At 42.8% G+C, this 17,671-nt stretch overlaps 33 non-coding genes across 33 annotated transcripts; all 33 read left to right on the top strand.

Moving 5' to 3' along the window:
- The first annotated feature begins 158 nt into the window (after positions 1-158).
- Positions 159-277, top strand: LOC140031491 (5S ribosomal RNA). The gene has a single exon (XR_011835413.1). It is a non-coding gene; the product is annotated as a 5S ribosomal RNA (ribosomal RNA).
- Positions 278-692: 415 nt separating this feature from the next.
- LOC140032659 (5S ribosomal RNA) lies at positions 693-811 on the top strand. The gene has a single exon (XR_011836584.1). It is a non-coding gene; the product is annotated as a 5S ribosomal RNA (ribosomal RNA).
- A 335-nt stretch (positions 812-1,146) lies between these two features.
- Positions 1,147-1,265, top strand: LOC140029803 (5S ribosomal RNA). Its single transcript, XR_011833717.1, has one exon. It is a non-coding gene; the product is annotated as a 5S ribosomal RNA (ribosomal RNA).
- A 417-nt stretch (positions 1,266-1,682) lies between these two features.
- Positions 1,683-1,801, top strand: LOC140031538 (5S ribosomal RNA). The gene has a single exon (XR_011835460.1). It is a non-coding gene; the product is annotated as a 5S ribosomal RNA (ribosomal RNA).
- A 415-nt stretch (positions 1,802-2,216) lies between these two features.
- LOC140029804 (5S ribosomal RNA) lies at positions 2,217-2,335 on the top strand. Its single transcript, XR_011833718.1, has one exon. It is a non-coding gene; the product is annotated as a 5S ribosomal RNA (ribosomal RNA).
- Positions 2,336-2,752: 417 nt separating this feature from the next.
- On the top strand, positions 2,753-2,871 carry LOC140031539 (5S ribosomal RNA). Its single transcript, XR_011835461.1, has one exon. It is a non-coding gene; the product is annotated as a 5S ribosomal RNA (ribosomal RNA).
- A 415-nt stretch (positions 2,872-3,286) lies between these two features.
- On the top strand, positions 3,287-3,405 carry LOC140029805 (5S ribosomal RNA). Its single transcript, XR_011833719.1, has one exon. It is a non-coding gene; the product is annotated as a 5S ribosomal RNA (ribosomal RNA).
- A 417-nt stretch (positions 3,406-3,822) lies between these two features.
- On the top strand, positions 3,823-3,941 carry LOC140031540 (5S ribosomal RNA). The gene has a single exon (XR_011835462.1). It is a non-coding gene; the product is annotated as a 5S ribosomal RNA (ribosomal RNA).
- Positions 3,942-4,356: 415 nt separating this feature from the next.
- On the top strand, positions 4,357-4,475 carry LOC140029806 (5S ribosomal RNA). Its single transcript, XR_011833720.1, has one exon. It is a non-coding gene; the product is annotated as a 5S ribosomal RNA (ribosomal RNA).
- Positions 4,476-4,892: 417 nt separating this feature from the next.
- LOC140031541 (5S ribosomal RNA) lies at positions 4,893-5,011 on the top strand. Its single transcript, XR_011835463.1, has one exon. It is a non-coding gene; the product is annotated as a 5S ribosomal RNA (ribosomal RNA).
- Positions 5,012-5,426: 415 nt separating this feature from the next.
- LOC140029807 (5S ribosomal RNA) lies at positions 5,427-5,545 on the top strand. The gene has a single exon (XR_011833721.1). It is a non-coding gene; the product is annotated as a 5S ribosomal RNA (ribosomal RNA).
- A 415-nt stretch (positions 5,546-5,960) lies between these two features.
- On the top strand, positions 5,961-6,081 carry LOC140024958 (5S ribosomal RNA). The gene has a single exon (XR_011828934.1). It is a non-coding gene; the product is annotated as a 5S ribosomal RNA (ribosomal RNA).
- A 416-nt stretch (positions 6,082-6,497) lies between these two features.
- LOC140023240 (5S ribosomal RNA) lies at positions 6,498-6,616 on the top strand. Its single transcript, XR_011827211.1, has one exon. It is a non-coding gene; the product is annotated as a 5S ribosomal RNA (ribosomal RNA).
- Positions 6,617-7,030: 414 nt separating this feature from the next.
- Positions 7,031-7,149, top strand: LOC140032611 (5S ribosomal RNA). Its single transcript, XR_011836536.1, has one exon. It is a non-coding gene; the product is annotated as a 5S ribosomal RNA (ribosomal RNA).
- A 415-nt stretch (positions 7,150-7,564) lies between these two features.
- On the top strand, positions 7,565-7,683 carry LOC140032112 (5S ribosomal RNA). Its single transcript, XR_011836037.1, has one exon. It is a non-coding gene; the product is annotated as a 5S ribosomal RNA (ribosomal RNA).
- A 416-nt stretch (positions 7,684-8,099) lies between these two features.
- LOC140024909 (5S ribosomal RNA) lies at positions 8,100-8,218 on the top strand. Its single transcript, XR_011828885.1, has one exon. It is a non-coding gene; the product is annotated as a 5S ribosomal RNA (ribosomal RNA).
- A 416-nt stretch (positions 8,219-8,634) lies between these two features.
- Positions 8,635-8,753, top strand: LOC140024910 (5S ribosomal RNA). Its single transcript, XR_011828886.1, has one exon. It is a non-coding gene; the product is annotated as a 5S ribosomal RNA (ribosomal RNA).
- Positions 8,754-9,169: 416 nt separating this feature from the next.
- On the top strand, positions 9,170-9,288 carry LOC140030830 (5S ribosomal RNA). Its single transcript, XR_011834749.1, has one exon. It is a non-coding gene; the product is annotated as a 5S ribosomal RNA (ribosomal RNA).
- A 413-nt stretch (positions 9,289-9,701) lies between these two features.
- LOC140032255 (5S ribosomal RNA) lies at positions 9,702-9,820 on the top strand. Its single transcript, XR_011836180.1, has one exon. It is a non-coding gene; the product is annotated as a 5S ribosomal RNA (ribosomal RNA).
- A 415-nt stretch (positions 9,821-10,235) lies between these two features.
- On the top strand, positions 10,236-10,354 carry LOC140031651 (5S ribosomal RNA). Its single transcript, XR_011835574.1, has one exon. It is a non-coding gene; the product is annotated as a 5S ribosomal RNA (ribosomal RNA).
- A 417-nt stretch (positions 10,355-10,771) lies between these two features.
- Positions 10,772-10,890, top strand: LOC140023727 (5S ribosomal RNA). The gene has a single exon (XR_011827694.1). It is a non-coding gene; the product is annotated as a 5S ribosomal RNA (ribosomal RNA).
- Positions 10,891-11,306: 416 nt separating this feature from the next.
- LOC140030831 (5S ribosomal RNA) lies at positions 11,307-11,425 on the top strand. Its single transcript, XR_011834750.1, has one exon. It is a non-coding gene; the product is annotated as a 5S ribosomal RNA (ribosomal RNA).
- A 414-nt stretch (positions 11,426-11,839) lies between these two features.
- On the top strand, positions 11,840-11,958 carry LOC140032256 (5S ribosomal RNA). Its single transcript, XR_011836181.1, has one exon. It is a non-coding gene; the product is annotated as a 5S ribosomal RNA (ribosomal RNA).
- Positions 11,959-12,373: 415 nt separating this feature from the next.
- On the top strand, positions 12,374-12,492 carry LOC140032183 (5S ribosomal RNA). The gene has a single exon (XR_011836108.1). It is a non-coding gene; the product is annotated as a 5S ribosomal RNA (ribosomal RNA).
- A 416-nt stretch (positions 12,493-12,908) lies between these two features.
- Positions 12,909-13,027, top strand: LOC140023728 (5S ribosomal RNA). Its single transcript, XR_011827695.1, has one exon. It is a non-coding gene; the product is annotated as a 5S ribosomal RNA (ribosomal RNA).
- Positions 13,028-13,443: 416 nt separating this feature from the next.
- Positions 13,444-13,562, top strand: LOC140030832 (5S ribosomal RNA). The gene has a single exon (XR_011834751.1). It is a non-coding gene; the product is annotated as a 5S ribosomal RNA (ribosomal RNA).
- A 414-nt stretch (positions 13,563-13,976) lies between these two features.
- LOC140032257 (5S ribosomal RNA) lies at positions 13,977-14,095 on the top strand. The gene has a single exon (XR_011836182.1). It is a non-coding gene; the product is annotated as a 5S ribosomal RNA (ribosomal RNA).
- A 415-nt stretch (positions 14,096-14,510) lies between these two features.
- Positions 14,511-14,629, top strand: LOC140032184 (5S ribosomal RNA). The gene has a single exon (XR_011836109.1). It is a non-coding gene; the product is annotated as a 5S ribosomal RNA (ribosomal RNA).
- Positions 14,630-15,045: 416 nt separating this feature from the next.
- LOC140023729 (5S ribosomal RNA) lies at positions 15,046-15,164 on the top strand. The gene has a single exon (XR_011827696.1). It is a non-coding gene; the product is annotated as a 5S ribosomal RNA (ribosomal RNA).
- A 416-nt stretch (positions 15,165-15,580) lies between these two features.
- On the top strand, positions 15,581-15,699 carry LOC140030833 (5S ribosomal RNA). The gene has a single exon (XR_011834752.1). It is a non-coding gene; the product is annotated as a 5S ribosomal RNA (ribosomal RNA).
- Positions 15,700-16,113: 414 nt separating this feature from the next.
- On the top strand, positions 16,114-16,232 carry LOC140032258 (5S ribosomal RNA). The gene has a single exon (XR_011836183.1). It is a non-coding gene; the product is annotated as a 5S ribosomal RNA (ribosomal RNA).
- A 415-nt stretch (positions 16,233-16,647) lies between these two features.
- On the top strand, positions 16,648-16,766 carry LOC140032185 (5S ribosomal RNA). The gene has a single exon (XR_011836110.1). It is a non-coding gene; the product is annotated as a 5S ribosomal RNA (ribosomal RNA).
- A 416-nt stretch (positions 16,767-17,182) lies between these two features.
- Positions 17,183-17,301, top strand: LOC140024911 (5S ribosomal RNA). The gene has a single exon (XR_011828887.1). It is a non-coding gene; the product is annotated as a 5S ribosomal RNA (ribosomal RNA).
- Positions 17,302-17,671: the final 370 nt, after the last annotated feature.

Below are 17,671 nucleotides of genomic sequence, written 5' to 3' on the forward strand. Positions count from 1 at the left end.
AGGGTGCAAATCAATAACAAAATAAAATATAAAGTAAATAAATAAAAGGATAAGAGGAAAATGCTTCAATTAACGCTTAAAATGAATTCCGGTCTAGAAAAGCCACACTGCTTCGCAGGACGGGGTAGTTTAAAAGAATAAAGCGAAAGGAACATGGCGGGTGCGATCATACCAGCACTAATGGACCGGATCCCATCAGAACTCCGAAGTTAAGCGTGCTTGGGCGAGAGTAGTACTAGAATGGGTGACCCCCTGGGAAGTTCTCGTGTTGCACCCCTCTTTTTTTGTTTCGAAATCCAAATTTCGTATTCGTTCTTTATCCTGTAGTAATTTAGCTCCGTCGGAACGATTGCTTCATATTTTGCTTCTTGTCGAAGCATGAAGGCGGATCTGAAGGCGCGAGACAAATCAGGAACGGTACGGCTCGATCAAAGCCCGGATCGTCGCTCAAATTTGTCGGCGCAAATGTATCAGCGCAAGCGTGATGGATTGATTTCATGGCAATTTAGAGTTGCGCGATGAGGGAAAAAAACAGGGTGCAAATCAATAGCAAAAAAAAATATGAAAGCAAATAAAAAAAAGGGTAAGAGGAAAATACTTGAATTGACGCTTAAAAGGAATTCCGGTCAAGAAAAACCACACTGCTTCGCAGGACGGGATGGTTTAAAAGAATAAAGCGAAAGGAATATGGCGGGTGCGATCATACCAGCACTAATGGACCGGATCCCATCAGAACTTCGAAGTTAAGCTTGTTTGGGCGAGAGTAGTACTAGGATGGGTGACCCCCTGGGAAGTCCTCGTGTTGCACCCCTCTCTTTTTTCTTTCGAAATCCAAATTTTCGGATCTGAAGGCGCGAGACAAATCAGGAACGGTACGGCTCGATCAAGGCCCGTATCGTCGCTCAAATTTGTCGGCGCAAATGTATCACCGCAAGCGTGAAGGATTGATTTTATGATAATTTAGAGTTGCGGGATGATGGAAAAAAACAGGGTGCAAATCAATAACAAAAAAAAATATAAAGTAAATAAATAAAAGGATAAGAGGAAAATGCTTCAATTGACGCTTAAAATGAATTCCGGTCTAGAAAAGCCACACTGCTTCGCAGGACGGGGTAGTTTAAAAGAATAAAGCGAAAGGAACATGGCGGGTGCGATCATACCAGCACTAATGCACCGGATCCCATCAGAACTCCGAAGTTAAGCGTGCTTGGGCGAGAGTAGTACTAGAATGGGTGACCTCCTGGGAAGTTCTCGTGTTGCACCCCTCTTTTTTTTGTTTCGAAATCCAAATTTCGTATTCGTTCTTTATCCTGTAGTAATTTAGCTCCGTCGGAACGATTGCTTCATATTTTGCTTCTTGTCGACGCATGAAGGCGGATCTGAAGGCGCGAGACAAATCAGGAACGGTACGGTTCGATCAAACCCCGGATCGTCGCCCAAAGTTGTCGGCGCAAATATATCACCGCAAACGTGAAGGATTGATTTCATGATAATTTAGACTTGCGCGATGAGGGAAAAAAACAGGGTGCAAATCATTAACAAAAAAAAAATATGAAAGCAAATAAATAAAAGGATATGAGGAAAATGCTTGAATTGACGTTTAAAATGAATTTCGGTCGAGAAAAGCCACATTGCTTCGCAGGACGGGGTAGTTTAAAAGACTAAAGCGAGAGGAATATGGCGGGTGCGATCATACCAGCACTAATGCACCGGATCCCATCAGAACTTCGAAGTTAAGCATGCTTGGGCGAGAGTAGTACTAGGATGGGTGACCCCCTGGGAAGTCCTCGTGTTGCACCCCTCTCTTTTTTCTTTCGAAATCCAAATTTCCTATTCGTTCTTTATCCTGTAGTAATTTAGCTCCGTCGGAACGATTGCTTAATATTTTGCTTCTTGTCGAAGCGTGAAAGAGGATCTGAAGGCGCGAGACAAATCAGGAACGGTACGGCTCGATCAAAGCCCGGATCGTCGCTCAAATTTGTCGGCGCAAATGTATCACCGCAAGCGTGAAGGATTGATTTTATGATAATTTAGAGTTGCGGGATGATGGAAAAAAACAGGGTGCAAATCAATAACAAAAAAAAATATAAAGTAAATAAATAAAAGGATAAGAGGAAAATGCTTCAATTGACGCTTAAAATGAATTCCGGTCTAGAAAAGCCACACTGCTTCGCAGGACGGGGTAGTTTAAAAGAATAAAGCGAAAGGAACATGGCGGGTGCGATCATACCAGCACTAATGCACCGGATCCCATCAGAACTCCGAAGTTAAGCGTGCTTGGGCGAGAGTAGTACTAGAATGGGTGACCTCCTGGGAAGTTCTCGTGTTGCACCCCTCTTTTTTTTGTTTCGAAATCCAAATTTCGTATTCGTTCTTTATCCTGTAGTAATTTAGCTCCGTCGGAACGATTGCTTCATATTTTGCTTCTTGTCGACGCATGAAGGCGGATCTGAAGGCGCGAGACAAATCAGGAACGGTACGGTTCGATCAAACCCCGGATCGTCGCCCAAAGTTGTCGGCGCAAATATATCACCGCAAACGTGAAGGATTGATTTCATGATAATTTAGACTTGCGCGATGAGGGAAAAAAACAGGGTGCAAATCATTAACAAAAAAAAAATATGAAAGCAAATAAATAAAAGGATATGAGGAAAATGCTTGAATTGACGTTTAAAATGAATTTCGGTCGAGAAAAGCCACATTGCTTCGCAGGACGGGGTAGTTTAAAAGACTAAAGCGAGAGGAATATGGCGGGTGCGATCATACCAGCACTAATGCACCGGATCCCATCAGAACTTCGAAGTTAAGCATGCTTGGGCGAGAGTAGTACTAGGATGGGTGACCCCCTGGGAAGTCCTCGTGTTGCACCCCTCTCTTTTTTCTTTCGAAATCCAAATTTCCTATTCGTTCTTTATCCTGTAGTAATTTAGCTCCGTCGGAACGATTGCTTAATATTTTGCTTCTTGTCGAAGCGTGAAAGAGGATCTGAAGGCGCGAGACAAATCAGGAACGGTACGGCTCGATCAAGGCCCGTATCGTCGCTCAAATTTGTCGGCGCAAATGTATCACCGCAAGCGTGAAGGATTGATTTTATGATAATTTAGAGTTGCGGGATGATGGAAAAAAACAGGGTGCAAATCAATAACAAAAAAAAATATAAAGTAAATAAATAAAAGGATAAGAGGAAAATGCTTCAATTGACGCTTAAAATGAATTCCGGTCTAGAAAAGCCACACTGCTTCGCAGGACGGGGTAGTTTAAAAGAATAAAGCGAAAGGAACATGGCGGGTGCGATCATACCAGCACTAATGCACCGGATCCCATCAGAACTCCGAAGTTAAGCGTGCTTGGGCGAGAGTAGTACTAGAATGGGTGACCTCCTGGGAAGTTCTCGTGTTGCACCCCTCTTTTTTTTGTTTCGAAATCCAAATTTCGTATTCGTTCTTTATCCTGTAGTAATTTAGCTCCGTCGGAACGATTGCTTCATATTTTGCTTCTTGTCGACGCATGAAGGCGGATCTGAAGGCGCGAGACAAATCAGGAACGGTACGGTTCGATCAAACCCCGGATCGTCGCCCAAAGTTGTCGGCGCAAATATATCACCGCAAACGTGAAGGATTGATTTCATGATAATTTAGACTTGCGCGATGAGGGAAAAAAACAGGGTGCAAATCATTAACAAAAAAAAAATATGAAAGCAAATAAATAAAAGGATATGAGGAAAATGCTTGAATTGACGTTTAAAATGAATTTCGGTCGAGAAAAGCCACATTGCTTCGCAGGACGGGGTAGTTTAAAAGACTAAAGCGAGAGGAATATGGCGGGTGCGATCATACCAGCACTAATGCACCGGATCCCATCAGAACTTCGAAGTTAAGCATGCTTGGGCGAGAGTAGTACTAGGATGGGTGACCCCCTGGGAAGTCCTCGTGTTGCACCCCTCTCTTTTTTCTTTCGAAATCCAAATTTCCTATTCGTTCTTTATCCTGTAGTAATTTAGCTCCGTCGGAACGATTGCTTAATATTTTGCTTCTTGTCGAAGCGTGAAAGAGGATCTGAAGGCGCGAGACAAATCAGGAACGGTACGGCTCGATCAAGGCCCGTATCGTCGCTCAAATTTGTCGGCGCAAATGTATCACCGCAAGCGTGAAGGATTGATTTTATGATAATTTAGAGTTGCGGGATGATGGAAAAAAACAGGGTGCAAATCAATAACAAAAAAAAATATAAAGTAAATAAATAAAAGGATAAGAGGAAAATGCTTCAATTGACGCTTAAAATGAATTCCGGTCTAGAAAAGCCACACTGCTTCGCAGGACGGGGTAGTTTAAAAGAATAAAGCGAAAGGAACATGGCGGGTGCGATCATACCAGCACTAATGCACCGGATCCCATCAGAACTCCGAAGTTAAGCGTGCTTGGGCGAGAGTAGTACTAGAATGGGTGACCTCCTGGGAAGTTCTCGTGTTGCACCCCTCTTTTTTTTGTTTCGAAATCCAAATTTCGTATTCGTTCTTTATCCTGTAGTAATTTAGCTCCGTCGGAACGATTGCTTCATATTTTGCTTCTTGTCGACGCATGAAGGCGGATCTGAAGGCGCGAGACAAATCAGGAACGGTACGGTTCGATCAAACCCCGGATCGTCGCCCAAAGTTGTCGGCGCAAATATATCACCGCAAACGTGAAGGATTGATTTCATGATAATTTAGACTTGCGCGATGAGGGAAAAAAACAGGGTGCAAATCATTAACAAAAAAAAAATATGAAAGCAAATAAATAAAAGGATATGAGGAAAATGCTTGAATTGACGTTTAAAATGAATTTCGGTCGAGAAAAGCCACATTGCTTCGCAGGACGGGGTAGTTTAAAAGACTAAAGCGAGAGGAATATGGCGGGTGCGATCATACCAGCACTAATGCACCGGATCCCATCAGAACTTCGAAGTTAAGCATGCTTGGGCGAGAGTAGTACTAGGATGGGTGACCCCCTGGGAAGTCCTCGTGTTGCACCCCTCTCTTTTTTCTTTCGAAATCCAAATTTCCTATTCGTTCTTTATCCTGTAGTAATTTAGCTCCGTCGGAACGATTGCTTAATATTTTGCTTCTTGTCGAAGCGTGAAAGAGGATCTGAAGGCGCGAGACAAATCAGGAACGGTACGGCTCGATCAAGGCCCGGATCGTCGCTCAAATTTGTCGGCGCAAATGTATCACCGCAAGCGTGAAGGATTGATTTTATGATAATTTAGAGTTGCGGGATGATGGAAAAAAACAGGGTGCAAATCAATAACAAAAAAAAATATAAAGTAAATAAATAAAAGGATAAGAGGAAAATGCTTCAATTGACGCTTAAAATGAATTCCGGTCTAGAAAAGCCACACTGCTTCGCAGGACGGGGTAGTTTAAAAGAATAAAGCGAAAGGAACATGGCGGGTGCGATCATACCAGCACTAATGCACCGGATCCCATCAGAACTCCGAAGTTAAGCGTGCTTGGGCGAGAGTAGTACTAGAATGGGTGACCTCCTGGGAAGTTCTCGTGTTGCACCCCTCTTTTTTTTGTTTCGAAATCCAAATTTCGTATTCGTTCTTTATCCTGTAGTAATTTAGCTCCGTCGGAACGATTGCTTCATATTTTGCTTCTTGTCGACGCATGAAGGCGGATCTGAAGGCGCGAGACAAATCAGGAACGGTACGGCTCGATCAAAACCCGGATCGTCGCTCAAATTTGTCGGCGCAAATGTATCAGCGCAAGCGTGATGGATTGATTTCATGGCAATTTAGAGTTGCGCGATGAGGGAAAAAAATAGGGTGCAAATCAATAACAAAAAAAATATGAAAGCAAATAAAAAAAAGGGTAAGAGGAAAATACTTGAATTGACGCTTAAAAGGAATTCCGGTCTAGAAAAACCACACTGCTTCGCAGGACGGGATGGTTTAAAAGAATAAAGCGAAAGGAACATGGCGGGTGCGATCATACCAGCACTAATGGAACGAAAATCCCATCAGAACTCCGAAGTTAAGCATGCTTGGGCGAGAGTAGTACTAGGATGGGTGACCCCCTGGGAAGTCCTCGTGTTGCACCCCTCTCTTTTTTCTTTCGAAATCCAAATTTCCTATTCGTTCTTTATCCTGTAGTAATTTAGCTCCGTCGGAACGATTGCTTAATATTTTGCTTCTTGTCGAAGCGTGAAAGAGGATCTGAAGGCGCGAGACAAATCAGGAACGGTACGGCTCGATCAAAGCCCGGATCGTCGCTCAAATTTGTCGGCGCAAATGTATCAGCGCAAGCGTGAAGGATTGATTTCATGATAATTTAGAGTTGCGGGATGATGGAAAAAAACAGGGGGCAAATCAATAACAAAAAAAAATATGAAAGCAAATAAATAAAAGGATAATAGGAAAATGCTTGAATTGACGCTTAAAATGAATTTCGGTCTAGAAAAGCTACACTGCTTCGCAGGACGGGGTAGTTTAAAAGAATAAAGCGAAAGGAATATGGCGGGTGCGATCATACCAGCACTAATGCACCGGATCCCATCAGAACTTCGAAATTAAGCGTGTTTGGGCGAGAGTAGTACTTGGATTGGTGACCCCCTGGGAAGTCCTCGTGTTGCACCCCTCTCTTTTTTGTTTCGAAATCCAAATTTCCTATTCGTTCTTTATCCTGTAGTAATTTAGCTCCGTCGGAACGATTGCTTAATATTTTGCTTCTTGTCGAAGCGTGAAGGAGGATCTGAAGGCGCGAGACAAATCAGGAACGGTACGGCTCGATCAAAGCCCGGATCGTCGTTCAAATTTGTCGGCGCAAATGTATTACCGCAAGCGTGAAGGATTGATTTTATGATAATTTAGAGTTACGGGATGATGGAAAAAAACAGGGTGCAAATCAATAACAAAAAAAAAATAAAGTAAATAAATAAAAGGATAAGAGGAAAATGCTTCAATTGACGCTTAAAATGAATTCCGGTCTAGAAAAGCCACACTGCTTCGCAGGACGGGGTAGTTTAAAAGAATAAAGCGAAAGGAACATGGCGGGTGCGATCATACCAGCACTAATGGACCGGATCCCATCAGAACTCCGAAGTTAAGCATGTTTGGGCGAGAGTAGTACTAGGATGGGTGACCCCCTTGGAAGTCCTCGTGTTGCACCCCTCTCTTTTTTCTTTCGAAATCCAAATTTTCTATTCGTTGTTTATCCTGTGGTAATTTAGCTCCGTTGAAACGATTGCTTTATATTTTGCTTCTTGTCGAAGGATGTAGGCGGATCTGAAGGCGCGAGACAAATCAGGAACGGTACGGCTCGATCAAAGACCGGATCGTCGCTCAAATTTGTCGGCGCAAATGTATCACCGCAAGCGTGAAGGATTGATTTCATGATAATTTAGAGTTGCGGGATGATGGAAAAAAATAGGGTGCAAATCAATAACAAAATAAAATATAAAGTAAATAAATAAAAGGATAAGAGGATAATGCTTCAATTAACGCTTAAAATGAATTTCGGTCTAGAAAAGCCACACTGCTTCGCAGGACGGGGTAGTTTAAAAGAATAAAGCGAAAGGAACATGGCGGGTGCGATCATTCCAGCCCTAATGCACCGGATCCCATCAGAACTCTGAAGTTAAGCGTGCTTGGGCGTGAGTAGTACTAGAATGGGTGACCACCTGGGAAGTTCTCGTGTTGCACCCCTATTTTTTTTGTTTCGAAATCCAAATTTCCTATTCGTTCTTTATCCTGTAGTAATTTAGCTCCGTCGGAAAGATTGATTTATATTTTGCTTCTTGTCGAAGCATGAAGGCGAGCCTGAAGGCGCGAGACAAATCAGGAACGGTACGGTTCGATCAAACCCCGGATCGTCGCCCAAAGTTGTCGGCGCAAATATATCACCGCAAGCGTGATGGATTGATTTCATGACAATTTAGACTTGCGCGATGGGGGAAAAAAACAGGGTGCAAATCAATAACAAAAAAAAATATGAAAGCAAATAAATAAAAGGATAAGAGAAAAATGCTTGAATTGACGCTTAAAATGAATTTCGGTCTAAAAAAGCCACACTGCTTCGCAGGACGGGGTAGTTTAAAAGAATAAAGCGAAAGGAATATGGCGGGAGCGATCATACCAGCACTAATGCACCGGATCCCATCAGAACTCCGAAATTAAGCGTGGTTGGGCGAGAGTAGTACTAGGATTGGTGACCCCCTGGGAAGTCCTCGTGTTGAACCCCTCTCTTTTTTGTTTCGAAATCCAAATTTCCTATTCGTTCTTTATCCTGTAGTAATTTAGCTCCGTCGGAACGATTGCTTAATATTTTGCTTCTTGTCGAAGCGTGAAGGAGGATCTGAAGGCGCGAGACAAATCAGGAACGGTACGGCTCGATCAAAGCCCGGATCGTCGCTCAAATTTGTCGGCGCAAATGTATCACCGCAAGCGTGATGGATTGATTTCATGACAATTTAGACTTGCGCGATGGGGGAAAAAAACAGGGTGCAAATCAATAACAAAAAAAAATATGAAAGCAAATAAATAAAAGGATAAGAGAAAAATGCTTGAATTGACGCTTAAAATGAATTTCGGTCTAAAAAAGCCACACTGCTTCGCAGGACGGGGTAGTTTAAAAGAATAAAGCGAAAGGAATATGGCGGGAGCGATCATACCAGCACTAATGCACCGGATCCCATCAGAACTCCGAAATTAAGCGTGGTTGGGCGAGAGTAGTACTAGGATTGGTGACCCCCTGGGAAGTCCTCGTGTTGAACCCCTCTCTTTTTTGTTTCGAAATCCAAATTTCCTATTCGTTCTTTATCCTGTAGTAATTTAGCTCCGTCGGAACGATTGCTTAATATTTTGCTTCTTGTCGAAGCGTGAAGGAGGATCTGAAGGCGCGAGACAAATCAGGAACGGTACGGCTCGATCAAAGCCCGGATCGTCGCTCAAATTTGTCGGCGCAAATGTATCAGCGCAAGCGTGATGGATTGATTTCATGGCAATTTAGAGTTGCGCGATGAGGGAAAAAAACAGGGTGCAAATCAATAGCAAAAAAAAATATGAAAGCAAATAAAAAAAAGGGTAAGAGGAAAATACTTGAATTGACGCTTAAAAGGAATGCCGGTTTAGAAAAACCACACTGCTTCGCAGGACGGGATGGTTTAAAAGAATAAAGCGAAAGGAACATGGCGGGTGCGATCATACCAGCACTAATGCACCGGATCCCATCAGAACTCCGAAGTTAAGCGTGCTTGGGCGAGAGTAGTACTAGAATGGGTGACCCCCTAGGAAGTTCTCGTGTTGCACCCCTATTTTTTTTGTTTCGAAATCCAAATTTCCTATTCGTTCTTTATCCTGTAGTAATTTAGCTCCGTCGGAAAGATTGCTTTATATTTTGCTTCTTGTCGAAGCATGAAGGCGAGTCTGAAGGCGCGAGACAAATCAGGAACGGTACGGTTCGATCAAACCCCGGATCGTCGCCCAAAGTTGTCGGCACAAATATATCACCGCAAGCGTGAAGGATTGATTTCATGACAATTTAGACTTGCGCGATGAGGGAAAAAAACAGGGTGCAAATCAATAAAAAAAAATATAAAAGCAAATAAATAAAAGGATAAGAGGAAAATGCTTGAATTGACGCTTAAAATGAATTTCGGTCTAGAAAAGCCACACTGCTTCGCAGGACGAGGTAGTTTAAAAGAATAAAGCGAAAGGAATATGGCGGGTGCGATCATACCAGCACTAATGCACCGGATCCCATCAGAACTCCGAAGTTAAGCGTGGTTGGGCGAGAGTAGTACTAGGATTGGTGACCCCCTGGGAAGTCCTCGTGTTGCACCCCTCTCTTTTTTCTTTCGAAATCCAAATTTCCTATTCGTTGTTTATCCTGTGGTAATTTAGCTCCGTTGAAACGATTGCTTTATATTTTGCTTCTTGTCGAAGGATGTAGGCGGATCTGAAGGCGCGAGACAAATCAGGAACAGTACGGCTCGATCAAAGACCGGATCGTCGCTCAAATTTGTCGGCGCAAATGTATCACCGCAAGCGTGAAGGATTGATTTCATGATAATTTAGAGTTGCAGGATGATGGAAAAAAACAGGGTGCAAATCAATAACAAAATAAAATATAAAGTAAATAAATAAAAGGATAAGAGGAAAATGCTTCAATTAACGCTTAAAATGAATTCCGGACTAGAAAAGCCACACTGCTTCGCAGGACGGGGTAGTTTAAAAGAATAAAGCGAAAGGAACATGGCGGGTGCGATCATTCCAGCCCTAATGCACCGGATCCCATCAGAACTCCGAAGTTAAGCGTGCTTGGGCGTGAGTAGTACTAGAATGGGTGACCACCTGGGAAGTTCTCGTGTTGCACCCCTATTTTTTTTGTTTCGAAATCCAAATTTCCTATTCGTTCTTTATCCTGTTGTAATTTAGCTCCGTCGGAAAGATTGATTTATATTTTGCTTCTTGTCGAAGCATGAAGGCGAGCCTGAAGGCGCGAGACAAATCAGGAACGGTACGGTTCGATCAAACCCCGGATCGTCGCCCAAAGTTGTCGGCGCAAATATATCACCGCAAGCGTGATGGATTGATTTCATGACAATTTAGACTTGCGCGATGAGGGAAAAAAACAGGGTGCAAATCAATAACAAAAAAAAAATATGAAAGCAAATAAATAAAAGGATAAGAGAAAAATGCTTGAATTGACGCTTAAAATGAATTTCGGTCTAAAAAAGCCACACTGCTTCGCAGGACGGGGTAGTTTAAAAGAATAAAGTGAAAGGAATATGGCGGGAGCGATCATACCAGCACTAATGCACCGGATCCCATCAGAACTCCGAAATTAAGCGTGGTTGGGCGAGAGTAGTACTAGGATTGGTGACCCCCTGGGAAGTCCTCGTGTTGCACCCCTCTCTTTTTTGTTTCGAAATCTAAATTTCCTATTCGTTCTTTATCCTGTAGTAATTTAGCTCCGTCGGAACGATTGCTTAATATTTTGCTTCTTGTCGAAGCGTGAAGGAGGATCTGAAGGCGCGAGACAAATCAGGAACGGTACGGCTCGATCAAAGCCCGGATCGTCGCTCAAATTTGTCGGCGCAAATGTATCAGCGCAAGCGTGATGGATTGATTTCATGGCAATTTAGAGTTGCGCGATGAGGGAAAAAAACAGGGTGCAAATCAATAGCAAAAAAAAATATGAAAGCAAATAAAAAAAAGGGTAAGAGGAAAATACTTGAATTGACGCTTAAAAGGAATGCCGGTTTAGAAAAACCACACTGCTTCGCAGGACGGGATGGTTTAAAAGAATAAAGCGAAAGGAACATGGCGGGTGCGATCATACCAGCACTAATGCACCGGATCCCATCAGAACTCCGAAGTTAAGCGTGCTTGGGCGAGAGTAGTACTAGAATGGGTGACCCCCTAGGAAGTTCTCGTGTTGCACCCCTATTTTTTTTGTTTCGAAATCCAAATTTCCTATTCGTTCTTTATCCTGTAGTAATTTAGCTCCGTCGGAAAGATTGCTTTATATTTTGCTTCTTGTCGAAGCATGAAGGCGAGTCTGAAGGCGCGAGACAAATCAGGAACGGTACGGTTCGATCAAACCCCGGATCGTCGCCCAAAGTTGTCGGCACAAATATATCACCGCAAGCGTGAAGGATTGATTTCATGACAATTTAGACTTGCGCGATGAGGGAAAAAAACAGGGTGCAAATCAATAAAAAAAAAATATAAAAGCAAATAAATAAAAGGATAAGAGGAAAATGCTTGAATTGACGCTTAAAATGAATTTGGGTCTAGAAAAGCCACACTGCTTCGCAGGACGAGGTAGTTTAAAAGAATAAAGCGAAAGGAATATGGCGGGTGCGATCATACCAGCACTAATGCACCGGATCCCATCAGAACTCCGAAGTTAAGCGTGGTTGGGCGAGAGTAGTACTAGGATTGGTGACCCCCTGGGAAGTCCTCGTGTTGCACCCCTCTCTTTTTTCTTTCGAAATCCAAATTTCCTATTCGTTGTTTATCCTGTGGTAATTTAGCTCCGTTGAAACGATTGCTTTATATTTTGCTTCTTGTCGAAGGATGTAGGCGGATCTGAAGGCGCGAGACAAATCAGGAACAGTACGGCTCGATCAAAGACCGGATCGTCGCTCAAATTTGTCGGCGCAAATGTATCACCGCAAGCGTGAAGGATTGATTTCATGATAATTTAGAGTTGCAGGATGATGGAAAAAAACAGGGTGCAAATCAATAACAAAATAAAATATAAAGTAAATAAATAAAAGGATAAGAGGAAAATGCTTCAATTAACGCTTAAAATGAATTCCGGACTAGAAAAGCCACACTGCTTCGCAGGACGGGGTAGTTTAAAAGAATAAAGCGAAAGGAACATGGCGGGTGCGATCATTCCAGCCCTAATGCACCGGATCCCAACAGAACTCCGAAGTTAAGCGTGCTTGGGCGTGAGTAGTACTAGAATGGGTGACCACCTGGGAAGTTCTCGTGTTGCACCCCTAATTTTTTTGTTTCGAAATCCAAATTTCCTATTCGTTCTTTATCCTGTTGTAATTTAGCTCCGTCGGAAAGATTGATTTATATTTTGCTTCTTGTCGAAGCATGAAGGCGAGCCTGAAGGCGCGAGACAAATCAGGAACGGTACGGTTCGATCAAACCCCGGATCGTCGCCCAAAGTTGTCGGCGCAAATATATCACCGCAAGCGTGATGGATTGATTTCATGACAATTTAGACTTGCGCGATGAGGGAAAAAAACAGGGTGCAAATCAATAACAAAAAAAAATATGAAAGCAAATAAATAAAAGGATAAGAGAAAAATGCTTGAATTGACGCTTAAAATGAATTTCGGTCTAAAAAAGCCACACTGCTTCGCAGGACGGGGTAGTTTAAAAGAATAAAGTGAAAGGAATATGGCGGGAGCGATCATACCAGCACTAATGCACCGGATCCCATCAGAACTCCGAAATTAAGCGTGGTTGGGCGAGAGTAGTACTAGGATTGGTGACCCCCTGGGAAGTCCTCGTGTTGCACCCCTCTCTTTTTTGTTTCGAAATCTAAATTTCCTATTCGTTCTTTATCCTGTAGTAATTTAGCTCCGTCGGAACGATTGCTTAATATTTTGCTTCTTGTCGAAGCGTGAAGGAGGATCTGAAGGCGCGAGACAAATCAGGAACGGTACGGCTCGATCAAAGCCCGGATCGTCGCTCAAATTTGTCGGCGCAAATGTATCAGCGCAAGCGTGATGGATTGATTTCATGGCAATTTAGAGTTGCGCGATGAGGGAAAAAAACAGGGTGCAAATCAATAGCAAAAAAAAATATGAAAGCAAATAAAAAAAAGGGTAAGAGGAAAATACTTGAATTGACGCTTAAAAGGAATGCCGGTTTAGAAAAACCACACTGCTTCGCAGGACGGGATGGTTTAAAAGAATAAAGCGAAAGGAACATGGCGGGTGCGATCATACCAGCACTAATGCACCGGATCCCATCAGAACTCCGAAGTTAAGCGTGCTTGGGCGAGAGTAGTACTAGAATGGGTGACCCCCTAGGAAGTTCTCGTGTTGCACCCCTATTTTTTTTGTTTCGAAATCCAAATTTCCTATTCGTTCTTTATCCTGTAGTAATTTAGCTCCGTCGGAAAGATTGCTTTATATTTTGCTTCTTGTCGAAGCATGAAGGCGAGTCTGAAGGCGCGAGACAAATCAGGAACGGTACGGTTCGATCAAACCCCGGATCGTCGCCCAAAGTTGTCGGCACAAATATATCACCGCAAGCGTGAAGGATTGATTTCATGACAATTTAGACTTGCGCGATGAGGGAAAAAAACAGGGTGCAAATCAATAAAAAAAAAATATAAAAGCAAATAAATAAAAGGATAAGAGGAAAATGCTTGAATTGACGCTTAAAATGAATTTGGGTCTAGAAAAGCCACACTGCTTCGCAGGACGAGGTAGTTTAAAAGAATAAAGCGAAAGGAATATGGCGGGTGCGATCATACCAGCACTAATGCACCGGATCCCATCAGAACTCCGAAGTTAAGCGTGGTTGGGCGAGAGTAGTACTAGGATTGGTGACCCCCTGGGAAGTCCTCGTGTTGCACCCCTCTCTTTTTTCTTTCGAAATCCAAATTTCCTATTCGTTGTTTATCCTGTGGTAATTTAGCTCCGTTGAAACGATTGCTTTATATTTTGCTTCTTGTCGAAGGATGTAGGCGGATCTGAAGGCGCGAGACAAATCAGGAACAGTACGGCTCGATCAAAGACCGGATCGTCGCTCAAATTTGTCGGCGCAAATGTATCACCGCAAGCGTGAAGGATTGATTTCATGATAATTTAGAGTTGCAGGATGATGGAAAAAAACAGGGTGCAAATCAATAACAAAATAAAATATAAAGTAAATAAATAAAAGGATAAGAGGAAAATGCTTCAATTAACGCTTAAAATGAATTCCGGACTAGAAAAGCCACACTGCTTCGCAGGACGGGGTAGTTTAAAAGAATAAAGCGAAAGGAACATGGCGGGTGCGATCATTCCAGCCCTAATGCACCGGATCCCAACAGAACTCCGAAGTTAAGCGTGCTTGGGCGTGAGTAGTACTAGAATGGGTGACCACCTGGGAAGTTCTCGTGTTGCACCCCTATTTTTTTTGTTTCGAAATCCAAATTTCCTATTCGTTCTTTATCCTGTTGTAATTTAGCTCCGTCGGAAAGATTGATTTATATTTTGCTTCTTGTCGAAGCATGAAGGCGAGCCTGAAGGCGCGAGACAAATCAGGAACGGTACGGTTCGATCAAACCCCGGATCGTCGCCCAAAGTTGTCGGCGCAAATATATCACCGCAAGCGTGATGGATTGATTTCATGACAATTTAGACTTGCGCGATGAGGGAAAAAAACAGGGTGCAAATCAATAACAAAAAAAAATATGAAAGCAAATAAATAAAAGGATAAGAGAAAAATGCTTGAATTGACGCTTAAAATGAATTTCGGTCTAAAAAAGCCACACTGCTTCGCAGGACGGGGTAGTTTAAAAGAATAAAGTGAAAGGAATATGGCGGGAGCGATCATACCAGCACTAATGCACCGGATCCCATCAGAACTCCGAAATTAAGCGTGGTTGGGCGAGAGTAGTACTAGGATTGGTGACCCCCTGGGAAGTCCTCGTGTTGCACCCCTCTCTTTTTTGTTTCGAAATCTAAATTTCCTATTCGTTCTTTATCCTGTAGTAATTTAGCTCCGTCGGAACGATTGCTTAATATTTTGCTTCTTGTCGAAGCGTGAAGGAGGATCTGAAGGCGCGAGACAAATCAGGAACGGTACGGCTCGATCAAAGCCCGGATCGTCGCTCAAATTTGTCGGCGCAAATGTATCAGCGCAAGCGTGATGGATTGATTTCATGGCAATTTAGAGTTGCGCGATGAGGGAAAAAAACAGGGTGCAAATCAATAGCAAAAAAAAATATGAAAGCAAATAAAAAAAAGGGTAAGAGGAAAATACTTGAATTGACGCTTAAAAGGAATGCCGGTTTAGAAAAACCACACTGCTTCGCAGGACGGGATGGTTTAAAAGAATAAAGCGAAAGGAACATGGCGGGTGCGATCATACCAGCACTAATGCACCGGATCCCATCAGAACTCCGAAGTTAAGCGTGCTTGGGCGAGAGTAGTACTAGAATGGGTGACCCCCTAGGAAGTTCTCGTGTTGCACCCCTATTTTTTTTGTTTCGAAATCCAAATTTCCTATTCGTTCTTTATCCTGTAGTAATTTAGCTCCGTCGGAAAGATTGCTTTATATTTTGCTTCTTGTCGAAGCATGAAGGCGAGTCTGAAGGCGCGAGACAAATCAGGAACGGTACGGTTCGATCAAACCCCGGATCGTCGCCCAAAGTTGTCGGCACAAATATATCACCGCAAGCGTGAAGGATTGATTTCATGACAATTTAGACTTGCGCGATGAGGGAAAAAAACAGGGTGCAAATCAATAAAAAAAAAATATAAAAGCAAATAAATAAAAGGATAAGAGGAAAATGCTTGAATTGACGCTTAAAATGAATTTGGGTCTAGAAAAGCCACACTGCTTCGCAGGACGAGGTAGTTTAAAAGAATAAAGCGAAAGGAATATGGCGGGTGCGATCATACCAGCACTAATGCACCGGATCCCATCAGAACTCCGAAGTTAAGCGTGGTTGGGCGAGAGTAGTACTAGGATTGGTGACCCCCTGGGAAGTCCTCGTGTTGCACCCCTCTCTTTTTTCTTTCGAAATCCAAATTTCCTATTCGTTGTTTATCCTGTGGTAATTTAGCTCCGTTGAAACGATTGCTTTATATTTTGCTTCTTGTCGAAGGATGTAGGCGGATCTGAAGGCGCGAGACAAATCAGGAACAGTACGGCTCGATCAAAGACCGGATCGTCGCTCAAATTTGTCGGCGCAAATGTATCACCGCAAGCGTGAAGGATTGATTTCATGATAATTTAGAGTTGCAGGATGATGGAAAAAAACAGGGTGCAAATCAATAACAAAATAAAATATAAAGTAAATAAATAAAAGGATAAGAGGAAAATGCTTCAATTAACGCTTAAAATGAATTCCGGACTAGAAAAGCCACACTGCTTCGCAGGACGGGGTAGTTTAAAAGAATAAAGCGAAAGGAACATGGCGGGTGCGATCATTCCAGCCCTAATGCACCGGATCCCAACAGAACTCCGAAGTTAAGCGTGCTTGGGCGTGAGTAGTACTAGAATGGGTGACCACCTGGGAAGTTCTCGTGTTGCACCCCTATTTTTTTTGTTTCGAAATCCAAATTTCCTATTCGTTCTTTATCCTGTTGTAATTTAGCTCCGTCGGAAAGATTGATTTATATTTTGCTTCTTGTCGAAGCATGAAGGCGAGCCTGAAGGCGCGAGACAAATCAGGAACGGTACGGTTCGATCAAACCCCGGATCGTCGCCCAAAGTTGTCGGCGCAAATATATCACCGCAAGCGTGATGGATTGATTTCATGACAATTTAGACTTGCGCGATGAGGGAAAAAAACAGGGTGCAAATCAATAACAAAAAAAAATATGAAAGCAAATAAATAAAAGGATAAGAGAAAAATGCTTGAATTGACGCTTAAAATGAATTTCGGTCTAAAAAAGCCACACTGCTTCGCAGGACGGGGTAGTTTAAAAGAATAAAGTGAAAGGAATATGGCGGGAGCGATCATACCAGCACTAATGCACCGGATCCCATCAGAACTCCGAAATTAAGCGTGGTTGGGCGAGAGTAGTACTAGGATTGGTGACCCCCTGGGAAGTCCTCGTGTTGAACCCCTCTCTTTTTTGTTTCGAAATCCAAATTTCCTATTCGTTCTTTATCCTGTAGTAATTTAGCTCCGTCGGAACGATTGCTTAATATTTTGCTTCTTGTCGAAGCGTGAAGGAGCATCTGAAGGCGCGAGACAAATCAGGAACGGTACGGCTCGATCAAAGCCCGGATCGTCGCTCAAATTTGTCGGCGCAAATGTATCACCGCAAGCGTGAAGGATTAATTTTATGATAATTTAGAGTTGCGGGATGATGGAAAAAAATAGGGTGCAAATCAATAACAAAAAAAAAAGAAAGTAAATAAATAAAAGGATAAGAGGAAAATGCTTCAATTGACGCTTAAAATGAATTCCGGTCTAGAAAAGCCACACTGCTTC

Source organism: Coffea arabica, chromosome 11e, assembly GCF_036785885.1.
Source record: "Coffea arabica cultivar ET-39 chromosome 11e, Coffea Arabica ET-39 HiFi, whole genome shotgun sequence".
In the NCBI taxonomy this organism is placed as follows: Eukaryota; Viridiplantae; Streptophyta; class Magnoliopsida; order Gentianales; family Rubiaceae; genus Coffea; species Coffea arabica.